Here is an 11309-nt window from a genome sequence, read left to right on the forward strand (position 1 = left end):
ACATTGGCATACTTTAATTCCATCAGTAAGGATGGCAAAGGCTGCTATCCTGTTAACCTGGTATCAACAGACCATCGTTTTCCTTCAGGACGTTGTATTTAATAATTTACTAATATAACACATATAACTTTCAACAATAAAATACCCCCTACCTTACATTTTATCTTCATACCCCTACATACCTTTTTAAATGTAAATTCTCTCCAGCTGAGTTTAGGATTTGTTACAGAAGTGGCTGAAATTCAGACCACATTTTAAATGATCTGAATTTCTTATGAAAATGCTTTGGAACAGATATGTTGGCGATATGTTGTATGTTTTCTCTTCTCCATAATGAAATAGAGAGAAAACCAATTTTGCAGTACATCAGCAAGTCCACAGAAAATGTCCCTTTCTTGTTCACTGATCCTCAAAGCACGCACTGACAATTTTAACTCAATGCTGCAACTTTACAAAAATGGAGATGCCATAAGGGGAAAGTCACCAAAGAGCAACACACTGAGAAATAAAAGTCATTCAATAGTCCAGAGAAGTGAATTTCCCAGTGCTTGCAGAAGTTCTGATACACACCTTTTTTTAATGACAACAATGGAGCTTTTTAGCTCCCATAACCTCTTCTGATTTTTATAAAATCCACATTAATTATACATTAATTAAACTTTATTGGTTAACGTTTTTAACCAATAAAGTTTTAATAAGTATAACATTTATCATGCTACACACTAATTAAAGTCAGAATAGTAAACTCAGTTACGATTTCTGAAGTATTTATATAGCAACATGTTACTATGATGCTCTTCAAATCCTGTTTTCTAAAAACTCTAAAACAATCTATCTATGTTGGTTGTCACACTTCCCCTGTGGGATGATGAGTAAAAGTTCACCTACATATTTAGTTGTATTATTAATATTGTGTGTTAATAGACCTCTCTGCACTGAATCAAAGTTGTTATTAATCTCAGCCATGTCTTTTCTTTCTCTCTCCCCAACCAGTTGAGGCAGATGGCCTGGTGTTGCCAGATGTTTCTTCCTGTTAAAAGTGAGTTTTTCCTTTCCACTGTCGCCAAAGTGCTTGTTTATAGGAGTTCATATGAATGTTGTGTTTTTCTCTGTATATTGTAGCATCTACCTTACAATACAAAGTGCCTTGAGGCGACTGTTGTTGTGATTTAGTGCTGATTGAATAAAATTAATTGAATTGAACTGAGTATTTACTGAACACATGTTTCTGCTGTAAAATTTCACCTACAGTACCAGTTTTTGATACATTTATTATTTACTTTGTAATTCAAACCTAGGATTCAACACAAGGAAAAGCCATTTAGATATATGAAGTAAGTAAAACAAGTATAAGCAAAACAAAATTCTGTTAGTTTTGGTTTCTTCAAGGTAGATATGATTTGACAACAGCTTGCATATCCTTGGCACATTATCATCCTGCATTTGGCCTATGACAAAATGGTGGTGGCTAACCAACCGGTGGTAGACAAGCAGAAGAAGACGGCCGTAGTGATCGATGTAGCGGTTCCGAATGACAGCAACATCAGAAAGAAGGAATACGAGAAGCTGGAGAAATACCAAGGGCTCAGAGAAGAGCTCGAGAGGATGTGGAGGGTGAAAGTGACGGTGGTCCCCGTGGTAATCGGAGCACTAGGTGCGGTGACTCCCAAGCTAGGCGAGTGGCTCCAGCAGATCCCGGGAACAACATCGGAGATCTCTGTCCAGAAGAGCGGAGTCCTGGGAACAGCTAAGATACTGCGCAGGACCCTCAAGCTCCCAGGCCTCTGGTAGAGGACCCGAGCTTGAAGGATAAACCGCCCGCAGGGGCGAGCTGGGTATATATGGAAACTTGAGGGAATAATTAGCCTGCTGTTCTGCCTGGGAGTAAAGCAGATGTGCGGTCACATTTGAATCCCCAACAACATGGGCTGGCTGTCAGGTTTTGTATTTGCAGCAACGCTGTGTTTAGTGATAGAAGATAGAAGCAAGGAAGGCAACTCCAAATCAAATATTAACAAACTGTCTCTCTACAGCTGTTTGAATTAACATCCTTTTAAGTAAAATAACATGAAGTCTTAAATGCATCACACTGACCTTTTCACAGACAACAACATATTGACCAAAGACTGAAAACAAATGCCGTGATTCAGAAAATGTCACATTTACTTGTGCTGTGATTAACCGCTGAAAAAGCTTTCCAAAATGACTCAAGGTTCAATAACTCTGGGAAATCTGCCAGTAAAAATGTTCAAATATTCACTCTGAACAATCCAAGAGAACAAGGACTAAAATGTTTTTTTTTCATCATTTTTTTCTTATTGTGGAAATAAAAGAGAATGTAATCCCTCTTTACTTCACCTCGTTCTGCAAAGCTGATTCCTTGACAGCTAAAAGATGTCACATTCAGTGAAGCAAAGCTTTTACAAAACTTCACCTGTTTATATCTGCAGCCAGTAAGAAGAGGACAAGGACACCTTTATCCTGTGGGGATGTACAAACTAAAACATATGACTAAATATCACTTTGTTTCTCACCTCGGCAGTAAAAATGCATAATAGTGTGTCAGACAGTGATGCTACTGTATTTTCCTCCAGTCCCAGGCTGTTTGTGCTGACTTCCCGTCAGCCAGAATTTGGCCTATGAAATATGCAACAGCCAGAAACATATAACGGGGTCAAAGGTTTGAATTTGTGTGGGCAATGGAACAGATGGCTGTCTGGCTCTATAACAAGGGAGGCATAAATATAGAAAGAAGCTGTCATGCTGAAAATCTGGGGAAAAAAACTCACATTATGGAAGCTTTTAACTGCATTTTGGGGTCCTAAGTCACATGACTTGACTCAAGACCTTTTTTTTACAAGCTATGCTACATTATGTGATAAAAAAAATAGTACAAAACTAGTGCTGTCAGCGTTAATCTCGTTAAAATGATGTTAACGCCATAACCGCATTAACGTGGCAAATCTCTGTTTGCGAGTTAGCGCTGCATGGCGTCAAGGCATTAGCGCAGTTAGCTCATTAACGCATTAGCGTGCTCCCCTGTGTTTTCCTTTGCCCTTTGTTGCATCGTGCCACCCCATGTGCTGTAAATGTCTGTGTTTCTAGTTTCCTAGTGTTTGGTTTTTACTTTCATGTTGAGGGTTTTTTGTTTTTTTTATTTTATGAAGGGTTTCCCCAGCAATAAAGCTGCCGCTTTAAGTTTGCATTCTGTGTATGAGTCTTGCATTTGGGTCATTCATCCTCCCTGCCACACAGCCACACATGACACTACCAGTGTATACCAATCTTGAGCACTCGAGAAGCTCAAGGCAAAAATACTTATGCATGGAATATGTACTGCCTAATTCTCTATTTCACTTTAATAAAGCCTCTAAACATTATGTAGTAGATACGCAGACTAGTTGAATCTGAATCTTGAATCTAGTTGCAACAGTGGGTCCCTTTACCTCTGTGCTGTGTCAAATAGCATGATGAATTATCTGTATAAACGAATACTGCATTTTTTTAGACCATGAGGCACACCGGATTATAAGGCGCACTGTTGATGAACGGGTCTGTTTTCATACATAAGACCAAGGGTGATTTGGTTGTGGCATTGGTGGGGACGGATGATTCAACCATCGAACCCTGTCCCGTTTCTTATTTTTTCCTTTTTGTTTTTGCTTCTTGATAAAAGGAGAAACCTGCCTACATATGCTATTCTACCTGCTTTTAAACAGTTTAAAATTACAATTCATAGTTTTATATGTGAATTATATAATGTTAAATTACTATTAAACAAATGACTGACTAAGTATTTTAGACTTTAGTTTACTTCAACCATATTCCATATAAATCAGGTATCATACAAAAGTAAAAATAGCTTCAAATACAGTCATGACAATAAAAGAATATGAGTTTAAGGACTTAACAGCATTACTTCAGTTACACCAACATCTCTGACACATTAGCACTAAGGGAACACTGAATGACCTGGTGGTTTTTGTCCATAAAACTACTCGTCTAAGATTACCACAAAGTAAAAGATCTCTCAGCAACATTATGCAACATTTTAGGCACTACTGCCCCGATCAGATCAGTGAGCTGGGATTTTTTTATTCTAAACATGAACTACTGTTACAGAAACTGACATGGACTACATGCCCCACACAACAAACACATGCCTGCTCCTCTCATTAGCTGAAATGAACTGCTGGCATATTTGTTTTACATCTATACTGTCCAGTCTCTCCTGGTGGACATGGCATCACATTATTCATGGTTACATACAATTTTAGACTGATGTGGGCCAAGCCTAGCACCTACTTGCCAACCTTGAGACCTCAGAATTAGGGAGACATTCAAAGGGGCTGGGGGGTATACACGTACATATATATACAAAAAACTTGATTTTACAGTGTTTATTTATCGGATAAAATAAGTTAAATGTCACCGTTATTATTGTCCGGCCGTAAACAGGCCAGGGGTGTCCAAATTCAGAGGCTGCATCCACCTGAGAACCCGGCCTTTGTGGTCTAAGTGGGCCGGGTCCTCCGAAAGCCCAGTAGACCGGAAATGAGCAACTGTGAAATTGGACGGTCTAGCCTTCAGAATTACATCACCTGCCGTCTGCTCCTTGCCGTCTAAAATATAACCGGACGCTGGCGTAGATGGTCGAATAAACTGTTGTTTTCACACAGCAGTTTATTCAGCTGTGTGAGAACCCGGAGGAATCCTCCCGAGGGATTAATAAAGTTTTATTTAATCTAATTTAATCGAATAACTTTAATCTCAGCCAAAATGATTTACTCACCAACAAATAAAACACAGAAAAAGGCCAAACAATAACATGCTTAAGTTGAAGTTTACACAGCTACATTCTCGCCTGAAAATGTGTTAAAAGTTTATTTTGTGACCCAGAAAGAGTAATAAGAGTAATATTAAAACTAAGTAGCTGCAGTAATAGTAGCCATTGTTGGAAACTGGAATTGGCTGGGCCAGTCTGGGATATGGTTTTCAGTTTTGTTGTCCAGGTGGAAAATCGGGAGAAATTGGGGAGAATGGTCGTCCCGGGAGATTTTCGGGAGGGGCACTGAAATTCGGGATTCCCTGGAAAAATCGGGAGTGTTGGCATGTATGTCCTAGCATAGCCTGTAATGTTATTGTGACGGACACATTATATGAGTGAACTTGACTTTAAGTGACTTACAGGTTTCTTTGAAAAATACTTTCTTATATCCAGGTTCTTCCTCTTTGCTGCCGTCCTCCTGGCAGTGCAGGTTTGCCGCTGCTGAAACTAAACAGAGCTCCCTGAAAGGCACAGCCAATCACATTGGCCATATTTGTCACATGACGTAGGACTCCAGTAGAGAACTAATTTAACTCTTTCTGCACCGCTCGCTGAATGAGATGCTGACAGATCGTTTTTTTCTTTCTATCGGGTTGTTTTTCTTTACTCGAAGAGATCAAATTATTGGTGGGGACAATTCAATAATCGCTGGATATTGGTGGGGACACATCCCCTCCGTCCATGCCAAATCTACGCCCTTGCATAAGACGCACAGTTATGCTACGATAGCTGTGTCGCTTTCGATCACATAGAACATCATTATATACCAGCTAGTCCAACTTCAGTCTTCCTTTATGTTGGAAGTGACAGCAGAGCTGTATGTTTACAACTTTTCAGAAATCTCTCAGTCAGAACATGGTATATCATGTTTAGATGGAAACTAGCGAGCTAACTTCCTGCTAACTTCTAACTCTGTTAAATTTAATAAATTCTGTTTTCATGGATGCCTGGATGTTAAACTTAATTGTTACACCTAGTAAAGCAGCAATGTTGATCATTTTGTTAAAGACTAAAGAATTTAGACAGCTTTTAACTCTCAGTGATGTCACAGTGTTCCTTTGACTTTGGGACCTTAAGCAGAGTTTTGGACCCAGATTACTCCGCATGGCTCCTATCTACGGTAGCCGTAATGCTCCGACAGTCCATCAAGCGGTGCGACTTCGTAGCTTACCAAAGTTGTACTAAAACATTTTTTGACAAATTTTTGAGCACCGTGTACCACATAAAATTGGTTTGAGGTCAGTAAGTACAAGCAGAATTCATACATAAGGCACACGGGATTATAAGGCGCACTGACGGTATTCAGCTAGCCTTCGACATGGTGATAATGTCAAGTGCTGGGTCAGTGTTACTGGAATGCCTTTTGGCAATGGACTTTAAAATTATTTGGTCTTTAAGTAGTTCATTGAAGCTATTTTTAGTTTTGTTTTTTGTTTAAAAGCTGTAACAACTCAAACACAACAAAACAAACAGATCTGTATGAACAGCTTCATAGGTCTATTGTCCAGACAAGAACACATAAAGACAAAAAAAGACAAGAGTCACATAATAAAGATGGGGTTTATATAGGAAATGTTGCATAATTGATTGTATATTTTGGCAGAAAGTCCATAGGAGGGCATCCTTGGTATTCAGAAATGTTTAGGTGGTAGGTCTCAAAGTAAGGACCATGTGAATGCCAAGACATAAGATCTGCCAAAACAAACATCTGCATTTTAAAGACTATATTTATTGTTGTAGCTGACCAGTTAGAATAATCAGGCAGTTATTAAGGCTGCACACGAGCAGTAAGTGTCTTCAAACAACTACCGGAAGGCACTTAAAAACCCTTTCAGATCAGAGTAAGGCCTGTACGCCTCTCCTATCAGATTTGAGGGAACCAGACTGTATTGGCTGGGATACATTTAACATGAGACCAGATGTTGTTCACAGAGATATCAGCCGCCACAGTCTCCACCACCATCTGGCATTCAGCAACTACACCAATGACTCAGACAGTGTAAATCTGCATGTTAGTATCCACATTACAACAGAAAACAGGTTGCCATTCATGGAAATGCTTGTTCCCCTTCTATTTTTATAATTCCTGCATTCCAACTATATCTTATATAGTCCTAGATATGTATATATACATATGCCTATTTAGGGCTATGTATATATTTCTGTTTTAAGGAAATCAACGAGCTTGAAGTTAGAAAAAAAAATACCAGCATTTACCTTGAGGTAAATCCACTCATCCACTTGTGTTTTTTAAAAAAGATGATTCATTAAAGAGTGGAGAAGTGCAATCTTTATGAACAGAAAGTTACAGACTCAGTGCCTCACACTATAAGCTCAAGAAGCAAAATAAATAAATCTTATCTCAACTTATCACTCAAGGAATGATGCTATTTGCTCACAGACAAACCCATATGATTGGTAATTCCAAGTCTTTTTTGATCTGCTTTTTAATACAACTATCTAATTAGTAAATCACATGGTAGCAACTCAGTGTATTTAGCGATGTAGACATGGTCGAGGCAAACTGCTGAAGCTTAAACTGAGCATCAGAATGGGGAAGGAAGCAGATTCAAGTGAGTGAATGTGACATGGTTGTTGGTGTGACAAGGTGGTGAAGATTTCAGAAACTGCTGATGTGCTGGAATTTTTTTGCAGAACCATCTCTACAGTGTACAAAGGCTGGTCTGAAAAAGAGAAAATGCCTAGTGAGCAGCAGCTCTCTTGCCAAAAAAAAAGTCTTATTAATGCCAGAGGCCAGACGAGAACGGCTAGACTGTTTTGAGATGATATAAAATGACATGAAGGCAACGGCAATTCAAATACCCACTCGTTACAACCAAGGTATGGAGAAGTGCATCTCTGAAAACACAATCCTTTGTACTTTGAATCAGATTGGTTGCAGCAGCAGGTCCCACTCCTGTCAATTAAGAACAGAAAATTGTGGCTACAGTTTCCACTGGCTCACCAAAAGTAGACAGGAAAAAAAAAGTGTAGTTGCCATGCTTGGCAATATTTCAATGGAAGGGTCAAAATGTTACATAAACATAAGAACCCATGGATCCATCCTGCCGTCAGGCTGGTGGTGATGGTTCAGTGGGATAAGGGATATTTTATTGGTACATGTTGGGGCCTTTGTTACCAACTGTGCATCATTTAAACTCCACGGCCTGTCTAAGTAGGTATTCTTTGCACTTGCGTTTTTTAACTACAGTGTACCCGTCTTCTGATGGCTGCTTCCAGCAAGATCGTGCACCATGCTACAAAGCTCAAATAATCTCAAACTGGTTTCTTGAACATGACAAAGGCTCCACTGTACTGTACTCAAACGGCCTTCACAGTCACAAGAGCTGAATCAAATAGAGCACCTTTGCATTGCGGTGGAACAAGAGAGTTGTATCAAGAATGTGTAGCAGACAAATCTGCAGTGACTGTGTGATGTTTAATATGGACCAAATTCCCAGAAAAAGGTTTTTAGGAGCTTGCGCTACGCCATGAAGAATTAAGGCAATTGTAAAAGCAAAATGGGGTCCAGCCTGGTACTAGGAAAACTAAATTACCTTCAAGAGAAACCTTTATTTGAGCATGGGCAACATCCTACATGGACAAAAACTTTACTAAAATAATAGCAATTAAAAACAAAAATACTATATAATTTTAAAAAATCCATTAGAACATTCACATTTCCTTTTAGAGCCCATACACTTACAGTCCGGAGAGCATCATAATATACATCTGACATTTCATTAGAAAAGCAGCCATGAAAGGATGCAGGAAAAGAGTTCTAATCTTACAATGACTTTCTTTTGTCTCTGTTTGCTTTTGATCTGCAGTGCTTGATGTCTTATTTGTCAAACAATGCTGTCAAACTGCCAAAGCTCTCCATCCTGACTGTCCTTTGATATCCCAGACCGAGGGCATCTGGCCACAGATGTATAATTCTGAGTATGTATTAGCTCAGTCACAGTAAAATGCGCAGCATGCAGCAATTTCTTTCTTTTTTTTCTTCTCCTTGATGAGTCTTAATGAGGAATGTGAGGCATGCAAACTCATTGTGTTCTGAAGTGAGATCCACATAGATGCGTCGCATTTTGCTGTGAGACTTTGGTGATACTGGATTGTTGATATACATTAAGTCTGACGTAAGTGTTGATGATGCTCAGTAAACAAGATGTAGTGCATGTCAGTTCAATTTTGTTGTAGTGTCATCAAGCCGATTAATCTGGTCTTACTTAACTCCACTCAGTTGTGGTTGTCAGCTGAAGCATTATTAGCAGAGGAACTCAAATATGTATGTGATGAAGCATAAATGAATTTACTTGTAAGCCATAACACTACATAATACATTTTTTCCCTACAGCCCTTCATCACATGACATTGGTAAATGTAGACTGTTAACACATATATATTCTCATCTTTCCTCATTTTAATTTGCATGTTAGACTCACAACAGGAGTTACTGTGTTCATAACAATGTATGAAGAACAACACCAAATTTCACCTTATTCATCACAGATTATGATAATAATAATAATTCTTTACTTTTAACTTTGTGGAAAAGTGCTTTATGGTTCACAGAAGAAAAACAAGTCTAAGAAATAGTGAAAAGCATTAAATAAAGCAAAACAAAAAAATGACCTATGACCTATCAGGCATTCATCATTAAAAAAAAATTAAATTAGAGAATGTTCTATTCCAATGCCATTGTTTGCGAGTTGTGAGAACAAAGGCCTGCTGACCTCTGTTTACTGGCTGACATCTTGGAATAACCAGCAGTGCTATTCAGTGACCTAAGTGTCCATTTTGTTGTTAGTTTTTTTTTTAATTAAATTGTCATTACAGAAGAAAGGAGATGTAACATAAATGGAAAGAACGAAAGCACAAGTTGAACTAATCAGCCCTAGTCAGAAGAGGTTAAAAACTGGCAAGACATCAAAAGTTTACCCCTCTAAACAAAATGTTCTGCCAGAAGAAGTAAGGAAGAAATAAGTTAGTAAGTAAACAGCAGGCAGGGAATGAATATAACAGTGAATTGCATCAGATGTTTAAAGGAAAAAATAAATCACCAAAACCACTTTCAGAACTCTCAGGACACTCCAATTTGAAACGAATCAAAAATGTTTGCAGAAGAGGAAACTCAGTGTCGAACCTTCCAGAACGACAACTGAAATAAAGGGCTGACTGACCTATCTCCCCCTCTATCCTGCACACATTTCCCTTTGTGCTTAAAGCAGCAAATATTGCTGAAACTTAGAAACATAGAGAAGGTGTTGGATCAGCAATAGCTCAAGATAGAAATGTAAAAAACAAACCAAAAATAGTTGAAGTTTAAATGTAAATGTACCACAAAGAAGCCATGTTAGGTGCCTCAGAGACAAACAGTCATAGTCAAAGACCCAATTACACTCCAGATTTAATTGCAAACTTTGTTCTGTTTACCACTTTATTGGCAGTGTTTGCTAGAGGGAGGATTAGATTGTTTCTCAATGTTCTAAATAGCTCATGGTAATAATAAACAGAAGACAAATAGGAGATCACTGATAAACTCTTAGAGTGATTAATATGGATTTGTTTATTTTTCCAAAATAATCCTCAGAGACGACAGAGTGACAAAAGATGATTTCATTTATGTTTTTTTTTTTTTGTCAATTTGTTCTTAATTCTGGTTAATATTCCAGGTGCATAATGACTGCTTTACTATCAATACTATCAAAAAACTGTTTTGCTAAAGGCCATGATAGAGTGAAACAAAAAAGCTGTAAACAGATCAAAAGAAATACAATTGGAAAGATACAAAAGTTAAACAACATTCAACATTTACTGCCCACAACATTTCAGTGGGGTTGACGCACATATTGTTTAGCAAGTGTAAAGTAATGGTAGCTAAGGTAGAAGTGAACTAAGAAGCACAGTTAACTCGCTGATCATATCCATCATTTCACGATCACACTGACGCAACATGCCGCAAAGATCAGATCATCTCAGATATGACAATGAGTTCACCTATGGAACAAGAGATTCACATCATGCAGACAGATCTGCAGAAACTGTGAGTATGGACACTATAGGTAGATAGAAACATTCAGAATAGTTTTCTCAGGCAAATGAGGGGAGTTATGATCTCCATTCATGGTGCAAATATGACACATCAGGGGGAAGACTAAAAACTCCCTGACAGCCAATTTCAATTTCTATTAGGTGTTGTAATTTTCTCAGTTATGAACAATCATCAAATTGCTATCTGCTGAGTTAGAGCTTTAACTTTCTCACTAGATGTGTTGCAATTTAGCAACATGAGAAATGTGCAAAGATGTGCATAACTTTAAAAACTCTAAAAAAGGAAGACCAATCCATTGTTTTCCTCCTCTGACAAACTGAAATCAGCTGATTGTAGTGCAAGTGGAACCGAAAAGTGGGATTGATAGCCGACCAGACTATCTGTTACAAAAACTGAACAACTGGGAACCAGTTGTCTACAAGAAGC

The sequence above is a fragment of the Neolamprologus brichardi genome, chromosome 14, assembly GCF_056152115.1.
Source record: "Neolamprologus brichardi isolate AB-2024 chromosome 14, ASM5615211v1, whole genome shotgun sequence".
NCBI lineage: Eukaryota > Metazoa > Chordata > Actinopteri > Cichliformes > Cichlidae > Neolamprologus > Neolamprologus brichardi.